The sequence below is a fragment of the Lactuca virosa genome, chromosome 6, assembly GCF_052849685.1.
Source record: "Lactuca virosa cultivar CGN04683 chromosome 6, Lactuca_virosa_CGN04683_v6, whole genome shotgun sequence".
Classification (NCBI taxonomy): Eukaryota; Viridiplantae; Streptophyta; class Magnoliopsida; order Asterales; family Asteraceae; genus Lactuca; species Lactuca virosa.
The window spans coordinates 233,384,504-233,396,710 of record NC_136431.1 but is presented as its reverse complement, the minus strand read 5'-3'; the positions used below and the strand labels follow the sequence as shown (position 1 = coordinate 233,396,710).

Sequence of the window (12,207 nt, the reverse complement as noted above, 5' to 3'; positions counted from 1 at the left end):
TTTACATGGTGTAACCCTAGATGTGTCAACACTATATAAGAAACCCATTCTCCACCAAAATAGGCGACACTAAGAAACAAGAGGGCTAGAGCCGATTTTGCAAGTGTAAGATTCTCTCAAAGTTTACTCCTTTGCATTTGGTGTTGTGTGAAGCATTTGAGGCATCACACTTGGGGTGCTAGGCTCACAAGGTTTCAAGGATCATAATCAACAACAAGGTAAGTTATTCTATCTTTCATTCAAGTTAAAAATGTTCCCCATGTATGCTAGATAGGAATATAACCTTGGAATTCAACTTTGCATGATTATTAGACAAACATAGATCCAAGGTTATTAGGGTTGCATGTACACTTAGGAAGTGTTAGAATGCTCAAAACCCATCAGAAGGACCCCATTGCAAGCTGGCAATGGTTAGCAGATGTTGCTAACGCATTCTGCACCAGTCGTTGTCCCGAGGGGGACAAGGTCAGATTAGCCTCCTCCCTCCTGAAGGACAGGGCGCGTGACTGGTGGGAGGAGGTTGGTAATGTTGTGGGTGATGATGTTGTGGATGGGATGACTTGGGATGATTTTTCGACCAGGTTTCAAGCTGAGTTTGCACCGATTACCGAGGTGCAGCAGCTGGCATGGGAGTTCCAGGATCTCTGCCAGACGACTGAGAAAGTGGGTGAGATCACTGCTATTTTTAGGGAGAGGGTGCTTCTAGTTCCACAGTGTGTGGCGAACGAGGAGATGAAGAAGGCCCGATATCATGAGATGCTGAGGAGCGACGTTCGGCAGTTTGTGAGCCGATCCAGCTGCAAGACGCTGGAGGATATGATCGCTCGAGCCAGGGAGAGGGATATTGACCTAGAGATGGAGAGGAAGAGGAAGCCAAATGAGGTTCAGACATCAGGGGGTTCGGGCAAGAGGCCAAATGTATCGGAATCCAGATCGAGGGGCCATTAGGGCCATAGCCGCTGTGGCAAGTGCGCCAGGACACACGAGGGTGCATGCAGGAGTGGTAGTGGTGGTGGTTCTTGCTGCTTTAAGTGCGGCCGGACTGGTCATTATAGCAGGGATTGTACTGCTACCACCACCACCCAGAGATCAGATCTGATTTGCTTTCATTATAATCAGAGGGGCCACAAGAAGGCCCAGTGTCCGAGTTTGGCTGTAGCAGGACCGATGTCAGCACCCGCTCCTGCGAATTTAAGGATTACTAACGGTCGTCTGGGTCGGGCAGATGAGCTTGCGGTGAAGAGCAGGGCTTTCCAGCTGACGGCAGAGGAGGCACGTGAAAGCTCCCGATGTTGTGACGGGTATGTATTTTATCCTTATCTCTTTATTTATATTGAATTGTTGCTTATGCTTATGTGTTTTATTTTAGGATCGTTCCTTGTGAACGGTATCTCTGCTTTGGTATTATTTAATTCAGGGGCTACCCGATCTTTTGTGTCGCTTGCGCTTAGCAAGAGATTTGCTAGAGCTCCGTGGGAGCTGGATTGTCCTCTTTATGTGGAGATTGTTGATGATAGGACGGTTAGGGTTGCGAGAGTTCATCGGGATTGTACTCTCCAGTTGTTCAACGAGTGGTATCTGCTTGATCTGCTTCCCATTCCTTTGTGTGGGAACAAGGTCATCATAGGCATGGATTGGTTAAGCCCTAATGGGGCAGTGATTGACTGTGAGCAGCAGCTAGTGCGGGTTCGAAGCCCAAGTGGGGGAGAGTATGTGTTTCAGGATGAGAGACCGCATCGTGGGCCGGTTATGTGTTCTGTACAGAGGGCCATATGTTATCTTCATCATGGATGCTCGGGTTTCGTCGCCTATGTCATGGATGCCCGGGATAAGGGTAAGGCGACCATGGGGGATGTGTCGGTCGTGTGGGATTATCCGGATGTGTTCCCGAAGGATTTGCCCGAGGTACCTCCGGAGAGGCAGGTGGAGTTCATGATCGATTTAGTTCCAGGTGAGGCTTCGATAGCCAAGGCACCGTATCGGCTGGCTCCTCCCGAGATGCAGGAGTTATCTACACAGCTACAGGAACTGTTAGACAAGGGATTCATTAGGCCGAGCAGTTCACCTTGGGGTGCCCGATTCTGTTTGTGAAGAAGAAGGACGGGTCTCATTGCATGTGTATCGACTACCGGGAGTTCAATAAGGTAACGATGAAGAACCGTTATCCACTCCCGAGGATGGATGATCTTTTCGACTAGCTTTAGGGTGCATCTTGGTTTTCCAATATTGATTTGAGACCGGTTTATCATCAAATGCGGGTCCGGGATGTGGATGTGCAGAAAACAGCTTTTCGGACTCGATATGGTAATTAAGAGTTCGCGGTGATGCCATTTGGGCTCACCAATGCTCCTGCCGTGTTCATGGATCTCATGAACCGCGTGTGCAGACCGATGATGGATCGGTCTATGATATTATTTATTGATGATATCTTGGTCTATTCCAATAATCAGGAGCAGCACGAGGAGCACTTGTGACATCCCCAAATTTCACGGCCAGAAAAGACCGATTTTTTTATGCTTTATTTGAAAATCAGAGTATATTTTTAAATAAATATATTGCGGAATTTGTTCCCAGAAAAACATGATAAATATATTATCAAAGCATTTCTGAAGAAATTTATTTTATTCATTTGAAACATTTGAGATGTCGTCGTCAATACAGAAACATAAGCATAATCAGAACTTACATTCATTTACACTAGTGATCTACATCTCCTTTAATCTCTCTGTGTAAAGTAGCTTCGTATCGATACCTATGATACAAATAGACTTGAGTGGGTCATGTTGGGAAACCTGGTGAGTACATAGGGTTTTCAACCCACAATAATATAATTATTATATTTAATCATCAAACAATCAACCCAATTACCCATCCCCGTTATCTTATTTATTCTTAAGGATCTACCCTAAGAATCATCTAACCTTCATTTATTCATTCCTAAGGATTGACCTAAGGAATAGGCACGAAGTCCATCGCTGCCGGAGGTTTATACTACAAGCACTAACGAACGTCGATCCCCACGTACTGATCCTATACAATGATCTTACAAGATCTAGCCTAAAGGATCGATATGAACAACAAACTGACGAAGTTGCTTTGGAAATTCCCTAGCAGCAAACGAGGATCGATAAAGACATCAAATGAGGGGAATGGAATAAGTTTCACCACGAACCTTCGTTCGTAAAAGAAAGAACCACAAGACAACTAAGTCAGGGGTAGTTATCTAGATAACAGTGCCTAGCAGTGGTCCGAATATCGTGAGGTATTTTACCCCCAGACTCACCATATCCAGCATCGAACTTTGCCTAGAAGTGGTCTGAATATCGTGAGGTATTTTACCCCCAGACTCACCCTATCCAGCATCGAACTTTGCCTAGCAGTGGTCTGAATATCGTGAGGTATTTTACCCCCAGACTCACCCTATCCGGCATCATAACACCAGACATACCTAGTAGTGGTCTATTACCGACACACTTCATTAGGCGGTCGACGAAGTTCCCTCAATTACTTCGTGAAAGGAAACGCTGACAAATGAAGCTCGTCCGATCACTTCATAAAAGAAACGAAGACTCCAAAGCTCTTCAAAATAAAAAGTATAGGGAAAATACTAATAAAGTACTCCCGTGCGCTCCCGTACCCCGACACACAATAGTGTCAAAAAGAAGAACTTTGTACATGATACTTATCGGATGAACACATAGTTCAAAAAACCTAATCCATACTCTCGGATTAATAACAAATAACTATGTTTATACTCTGCTAGATGACTAGATCATCTTAAACATCGATACCTCTCATCAATTTTTATTTCATCACACATCATCTAATTCATCTACCCATGTTTTACCCAACATATTTGTAGATATAAAATACATATACAGTTTAAATCAATTAAAACATGTATAAAATTGTTCATCCATCATAGATAGCAAGTATACAGATAATATGCACACATAGCACGTAATTTATATAAAATACTTCATATCTATGTGTAAGATGAAAATAATATGCACTCACCTTAGCGTGAGTTGACAGAATCTAAATAAAAACGGTCAAAGGTTCGTTATCGGCGGGCTCGGGATGCGGAACGGCTTCAGCAAACGAGAGAGAGGTAAGAATATTTGGTGTAAGAATGGCTGAGGTCGAACTTGCTATTTATAGGCTGAAAATTCGACTTTCATGTCGTGAACCAGGTATATTCACGTCGTGAGTTTGATCCCGGTCATCTCCTAGGCTTGACGTGTGTCTTCTAGGCTTGAAACGTGTCGTTCACTGAGTTCACGTCGTGAATTTCTATGTTCACGTCGTGAACACAGTCAGGTCTCGAAGTCTGTGCTCCGAATTTCAAAAATCCATATCTTTCGCATACAAACTTCGTTTTAGACATTCTTTATATCCACGCGTAGGTGAAATTATGCTCTACAACTTTCGTTTAGAATCCGTCGGCTAATTTTGACTTCTTTCTTAATATTATATTTTTAACGGACCGGGACAGGAAAAGTCCGTTAAAAATTCATAACTTCTTCATCCGACGTCCGTTTTCATCTTTCTTTTTATCGTTACGCTACTATTAACGAGATCTTCGATTCTCGTTTAGATTGTGTCGGCTAAAAACCACTCGATCTATTATTCGAATTTTGGGTTGCATACTGCTAAGCCGAAACTTCGAAAAATCATAACTTCCTCATATGAAGTCAGATTTGGGCGTTCTTTTTATGCACGCTCTCGGTTTAATGTATTCTACGACTTTCGTTTAGATTGCTAAGGCCAAATATCACTCTATCGTAAATTCACTATTTACGTCGCGCTATGTCGTGCCGGTTCTATCGCGAAACTTCGACTTTTATTAAGACTATTCATTCTAAATAATCTTCTATCAAAAAGTCGTTTTCGACACTTATTGTCTCTTAATTGACTAGCCCTGATCTACGGGCGTTACAGCACTTGAGGGAAGTGCTGGAGACATTGAGGAGGGAGAGACTTTTTGCAAAGTTCTCCAAATATGAATTCTAGTTGCGTGAGGTGCAGTTTCTGGGGCACCTTGTCATCCAGAAGGGTATTCTGGTCGATCCGGCAAGGTTAAGGTCATGATGCAGTGGGAAGTTCCGAGATCTTCATCAAAGATTTTGAGTTTTCTTGGTCTGATAGGTTACTATCAGAGATTCATCCAGGATATCTCCAAGATCGCAGTTCGATTGACCCGGCTGACCAAGAAGTCGGTGACATTTCTGTTGGGTTTTATGTACTCTAACATCCCTATGGTGCACATACAACCCTAATGCTTTGGATCTAAGTTTTCTCTATTTATACATGCAATATTATTTTCCAAAGCATGAAGCCTAACTAGCATACAAAATTTGATACATGAATCATAAAACTATTTAGAAGATTACCTCTTTGTTGTAGCTTGTAAAGTTTTGGCCTTTCAAGAGCTTAGCACCCCAAGTGTGATGCCTCAAACAAGTCACAAACACCAAGAGCAATTGGAGGATAATGAGAGAGAGGTTAGGCACACAAAATATCGGCTATACTCTTCATGGAATACACAAGTCACGATTTTAGGGTTTAGGAAATACATATATAGTGTAGAATTCAAAGAGTCATATGTAAACCCTAATTCTTACACTTAGGCTTATGATCCAATAACTTATATGGACTAACTCTTCATGTACTCTCACATAAACTTAGTCCATCATGGATCAATAGCCCAAACCATATGTATCACTGATTTACATAATCAGTCCCCATTAATTTAATTAGTCTCTTTTGATCATTAAATTAATTCCAAATTAATTTTTGATCAATACTAATTAAATAATATGATTTCTCAATTAATATATTATACTTATAATATATTAATAAATCACAAATAACCTCTTTCTTAAATATCCATCCTGTCAAATTGCTTTGGTGAAGGCATCCCGAAATGGACCATGCTACTCTCGGGTCAAGTACATACCAATTATAGTTATGGGCTTAGACACCTAATCCAACAGTCTCCCACTTGGATAAGTCTAATAACTATAACTGCAAGTACGACTTAAAGAACCGACTAGCAATCGTAGCTCTCAAAAAGCCGTTGTCGAAGTCTGAATAAATCAATGACACATCCATTAGATAAGGGATCATATATTCCTCTATTCTACTAGATATCGTATGAACTGAGACATGGATTATAATCATTCTCTCTGTTCATTTGTTGTTTCCCGATTTCCGATTTATGACGACTGACAAATTGAACAAATCAAATCAGTCCAGGCTTGGCCAAACGCTTAGGGTGTCATCACTAAATCATCGAGGGGCCCACATATATCGCTTTTATCCCTCTTAGGGTAAAAGGAACGGATAAACTTCGACTCATATGCTTGCTCAATTTACTCATCAAATCACACACAACAATACGTTTTATAACACCAAGTTACTGGTGCATTTACATATCATCAATGTGCAACCGACTTGTAAACTATAAATCACATGTCTTGGTTTCAAGAATATAAGATATTATCATCTCACAATCACTCGTGATAAAATCCATGAAATGATTCAGATGAGCGTGGGTTTAATCCAATACTCAAATCTTATTACAGGAGTACTCACGAACACTGCAGCAAACTTGCGCCATGTCTAAACACTTAGACAATCTACAGTCGGATGCACGAAGTCTTACCTCATTACTTACTGCCAAAGTATGATTGACTGTGGATGTTTGAATAATCTTATTATTCGGGAAGTCAAAACATGCAAAGTGAAACACAAGAATAACCGAATTCAATATGGTCTCAAAACTTTTGAATATAAATAAAACACCTTTTATTTAATCACCATATTGATTACACATTATTCATTGTATAATGTTTCGATTAATCAACTTAATACTTGATTTAAAACATTAGTTATCCCATGCTCCAAGCACGCACACTATGTTTATCTATGGTCCTTACTTTGTGAAATAGATCAATTGAACATATTTCCAATGATGCTCATTTCACAATCCAAATCATTATTATAAGTGTAAGAATACCAAATTCTTGCCACTATTAGAATATGTTAGATTCTAAACTATCATGCAATGATCCTTTTGTAATTTCAATGCACCAAAGTCACAGAGACTTGGACAATGATATTACAATTTACTCCACTGGAGATTGTTACAGCACAATTCCACAGATACGAAGTCTCATATTCAAAGTACATTCCTTTGAACATCCTTCTTGCATGAAAGTTTCTAACTTACATATAAATTCTTAATATCTAACTCCCATTATGGAAACATTTCCATATTTTCCATGTGACAATCCTATCTATTCATAATCATGTCAATATGGTCCATCCATTACTATACTTCCAACTGTCCATAAGCAACCAATCTTTGGCGAACCTTGGATTGTCCTTAACAGTTGTTTAACAACTTTGGTCATATACGGTTCTGGTCCATTTTCCTTCTTAATACCCTAGGCATTTGGAAAATTCAGAACACACAAAGACATGATTCATAATGTCTTGCATAAAGACATGATACTTTACCAGTCTCTCGCTATAACATTTCCATATATAGAATTTCCTTATGTTGAATCATTTCATCATAACATTCATATATGTTCATGACTAAATTCTATTAAAATCTCAATCTAAGCTTTTAGATTTGGAATGAAGTATGAGTTCCTCTCCCTTAATTATAGCAAAACAATTTTTTTTCAAACTGTGCAACTTTGCAAACTTTTGTTTTTCTATAATTAGCATTGCTAACTCACAATACTTAACGTAATAATTGTGCTCCCACTAGCATAATAATTACATTCTTACAAGCATAACACTTATGCTCCCACTAGCTTTGACATGTATCCAAAAATCAGCTGGACTTCTAGAAAATCAATACTTATTGACTTTCTTTACAAATTTTAGATTTCTGATATAAGATGCTTCGACAACCCTTTATCTAAGCTCATACACATTTTATAAGAAAGCTCATATGCGTATCTAAATTGTTTCAGAACTTACAGCAGTAAGTCCCAAATGTTCAAACTATTTGCCATTTCTCACAATTCGAACTATGAAGAGGGATGTCGTAATCATAATCGAATTTGAGAATACAAATATCATAATTGCTAACTCTTTAAAATCTACTTAGTGAAAGCGTTTCATTACAATCATTTTCATGAATTGGAGAGAAACCTTACCACTTAGATTTAATGGTGTATGTGTTCATATCCATGTGAATCTGTCATTTCCAAACATTGTCATAAGACAAGGTCTATGAAAAATTCAAACTCATATGGACTGAACTTGTTCAATCTTAATTCCTTGCCACTTGGCAGCACAAGGGTCTACCATGTCTTCCAAGTTGTTGAGCAGATCACCCTTACTGATCAATAAACTTTCACTGGTCAAAGTGCTTTGCCTTATGCAAACAATTGAGAACTCGCAGAACTCACATGCATAGTCAACTTTAACTGGAATGGGCATAGAAACAAGAATGTGTGTTATGTAACTGTCGCTTTATAATTTTTAATGAAACACGCCTTTTAGGCGGGAAATGATATCGACAAAAATTAACCCCCGCCTATTGGATCCTAAAAATTAAACCCCCCCCCCCTCCGCCTCTTTGACTTAGCAAACACGGAGGAAACAAAATCCCCAAAATTTTGGAAGACCCGCTCATTCTTTCCTCTCCACCTGCCGATGACCTTCATTTTCTCCCCTCATTCTCTCTGTAAAACCTAGCAGCCGCCACCACCAGAAACATGGTTTTATGTTGGCTTCATTCTGTGTTGTAAGAACGCGAGTCTGATCCTTCATTAATAGCTAAAGGGGGGAAATCCCCCAATATTTTGAAGTACCCCGCTCACTCTCTCCTTAGATCTCCACCCGACGAATCGACCTTCATTCTCCCCCCCCCCCCCCCGCCCCTCTGTAACACCCTCGCTTCCTTCCAGAAATCAAAGATCATTCTCTCTCGATCGTATCTTTATGGCGACGATTAGACACAATAATCTCAACATCAAATTGGTAACTGAACTCCTCTTCACCTCTACCCTACTCCATCTACAACGACTCCTCATGTTTACAAACCCTAGTCCAGTTGCGCTTCTAGCCTTGGTCCTATTTCTTCATTCGTTCAGCAAATAAGGGGAACACGACTTCTCATTCATCCCTCAACTTCATCTTCTCAATCAAGAAAAAAGGATTCTGATTTTTTTTCGTGCATCTGCATCATCTCTGCTGCAATTTCACATGGTATTATTGATTTCTCCTTTATGCCTATCATTTTTCCTGCATCTACTTCTCAAACTTTTGATATTTTCTTGCATTTGCAAGTCAAACTTCTTATTTTTTGCTTGCATCTTCTTCTCAATTAAGCAAAAAAGTATCACATTTGAAGACGAATCCTGATAAGGGAATTAATGATGACGAGGCAAACATATTGGACAGGAAAAATATGTTTGGGTCAAACACATACCCAAGGAAAAAGGGGCGAAGTTTTTGGGTAATTATATGTTCTTACTTCTCTTTAAAACAAAATTGATGACATTCATTATCTGAACATGTTTTAATATAAATCCTTTCGTGATATGCATTTGATATAGGTTTCTGTTTGATGCTTGTCGTGATACAACATTGATCATTTTAATGGTAGCTGTTGCTGCTTCATTAGCACTTGGTATTAAAACAGAGGTTAGTGAATCATATTGATATATTTTGTAATATAAATAGTTTATTTTATGTTATAAAATATATCTTTCTGTTTTCTCATTGGTATCATCTCTTTCAAGGGATTAAAGAAGGATGGTATGATGGTGGAAGCATATCTTTAGCTGTTATAATTGTCATAGTCGTTACAGGTACTTCATTAAATAAACAATGATTTTGTTACATACACAAACTTATGTCTAAATGTTTTTGTATTAAGAAATACTCCCTCTGTCCCAAAATTATTGTCCACATACAAAAAACACACAGATTAGGGAAGCATTAATTACCACTAACTTTATACAATAAAATGATAGTTTTGTCCTTACTTTGCATTTAATGTTCCATTAAATGCTTAGTTGGTTAAATAATAATGAGGGGGTATTTTGGTCAAAATGTTATTTATTTTTAGAAGTGGACTATTATTTTGGGACAAACCAAAAAGGAAAGATGGACTATAATTTTATGATAGAGGGAGTATATAACACATTATTGTTGTTTCTTGTTTTGTAGCCATAAGTGATTATAAACAATCACTTCAATTTCAGAACTTAAATGAAGAGAAACAGAATATACAGTTGGAGGTGGATAACTGGATATTATCTTTTAAACAACTTTTATTTATTTAAACATATTTGACTTTTGTTGACAAATAAACATTATATTGTTAGGTTATAAGAGGTGGAAGGAGGGTGGAGATTTCAATATTTGATATCGTTGTGGGTGATGTCATAACTCTTAAAATCGAGGACCAGGTAATATATTTCTCATTTCTATTTATTACCACATTTTAATTATTTCCATTTTTCCCTTGTTTAACCTTCTTCTATAAACCAGGTTCAGCTGATGGGGTTTTGATTTCTGGTCACTCACTTTCAATTGATGAATCAAGTATGACTGGCGAGAGTAAAATTGTAAGTTTTTATAAAATTCTGTTACCTTTTATTTTTTCTGAAATCTTTTTTAGGGTATATAAAGCAACTTTTTATTTTTATAAATGTAACAGGTTCATAAAGATCATAAATCACCATTTTTAATGTCGGGGTGTAAGGTAGCAGATGGCTATGGTACTATGATGGTATGAAAGATGACATAATTATTTTTAATTGTTTTCCATGAATAAATAATAATCATAATCTTATATAATAATAACTATTTTTAGGCCACAAGTGTTGGAATACATACAGAATGGGGAAAACATTTATTGGTATAGTAGGGCTTGTGGTGGCTGTATCTGTTCTTGTCATCCTTCTCATAAGGTAATTAATTCAAATTTGCATGGGTATAATCATCATTTCACGTCTCATTCTTGCTTTTAAAATGGTAAATTTTGTTTGTTATGTTTTTTACTGGACACACAAAGGACGATAAGGATCAAGTGGAGTTTATTGCTGGGAAAACTAGTCTTGGGGATGCTGTTGATGGAGCAATCAAAATTTTCACTGTTGCAGTATGTATTTAGCAATTAGTATTTACTTCATGTATTTTTATTAAGTTTCCTTTTTTACCCTTCTTCTAATTTGATGAATCTTTAGGTCACGATTGTTGTTGTTGCGGTTCCAGAAGGACTTCCATTAGCTGTCACATTAACGTAAGTTGAGCTTTTTCTTATAATTATTAATCCATTTCTTTTAAATGATTTTTGATTAATAAAATATAAATCATGTTGCTCATAATTACAGGTTGGCATACTCGATGCGAAAAATGATGTCGGATAAAGCGTTGGTAAGTTTTATAATTTTGTTTACTATAAATCTCTCGGGGGCATTTTGGTAATTTTTCACGTGCAGGTTCGGAACTACCCTCAGCAACAGGAACATCCAAACATCCTGCAATTTCACACTATCCTTTTGCACATGAAAACTGGTGATGTAAGGGAAAAAGCAATTTGTGGATGTAGGACATATGGTGGTCAAATGAAATTGTAAGGGAAAAAGAAACAGGAACATCATATTAATCTCTAAATAAAAAAATACATGGATTAAATGAGATAATGTAAGGGAAAACGCAATTTTTGTTTGTTTTTATTTAATAGTTATGAAACGGTTGCATAAATGAGTTGTAATTGTTTGGATGTAGGACATATGGTGGTCAAATGAAATTGTGTACAAAATGTTATATGAAATGGATGTAAGAGTATTATGTGGATACTACAACAGGTAAGAGATCATCATTAAGCTTCAATTTCTGTTTTTTAAATTTGCTCATAAGTTGAAATTTTGATTTCTAGTTTCCATAGATCCAACCTTTAAGTTTTCACCCTCAATGGTAATGCATGTTTGCTGAAATTCCAGACGAGTACGAATAGATATAGACTCTATAAATGGTCGGGTGGGTATTTTTTTTTGAATTTGACATATATTTGTTTGTTCGGTTGTGCAAAGACAAATAGATGGAGTTTAACAGCACATGCAGCTAGGAAAATGGATTGGAATGGGACAGCAAATAGAACAAATGCAGCTAGGGTATTTGTTTTCTGAATTTGACATAACTCTATCTTTTATTTTGTTTTTCATCGAA

At 37.8% G+C, this 12,207-nt stretch overlaps 1 long non-coding RNA gene across 1 annotated transcript; it reads left to right on the top strand.

The window, feature by feature from the left end:
- Positions 1-9,769: 9,769 nt before the first annotated feature.
- LOC145119462 (uncharacterized) lies at positions 9,770-10,444 on the top strand. The gene is made up of 3 exons (XR_013713853.1): positions 9,770-9,839; positions 10,201-10,271; positions 10,359-10,444. It is a non-coding gene; the product is annotated as an uncharacterized LOC145119462 (long non-coding RNA).
- Positions 10,445-12,207: the final 1,763 nt, after the last annotated feature.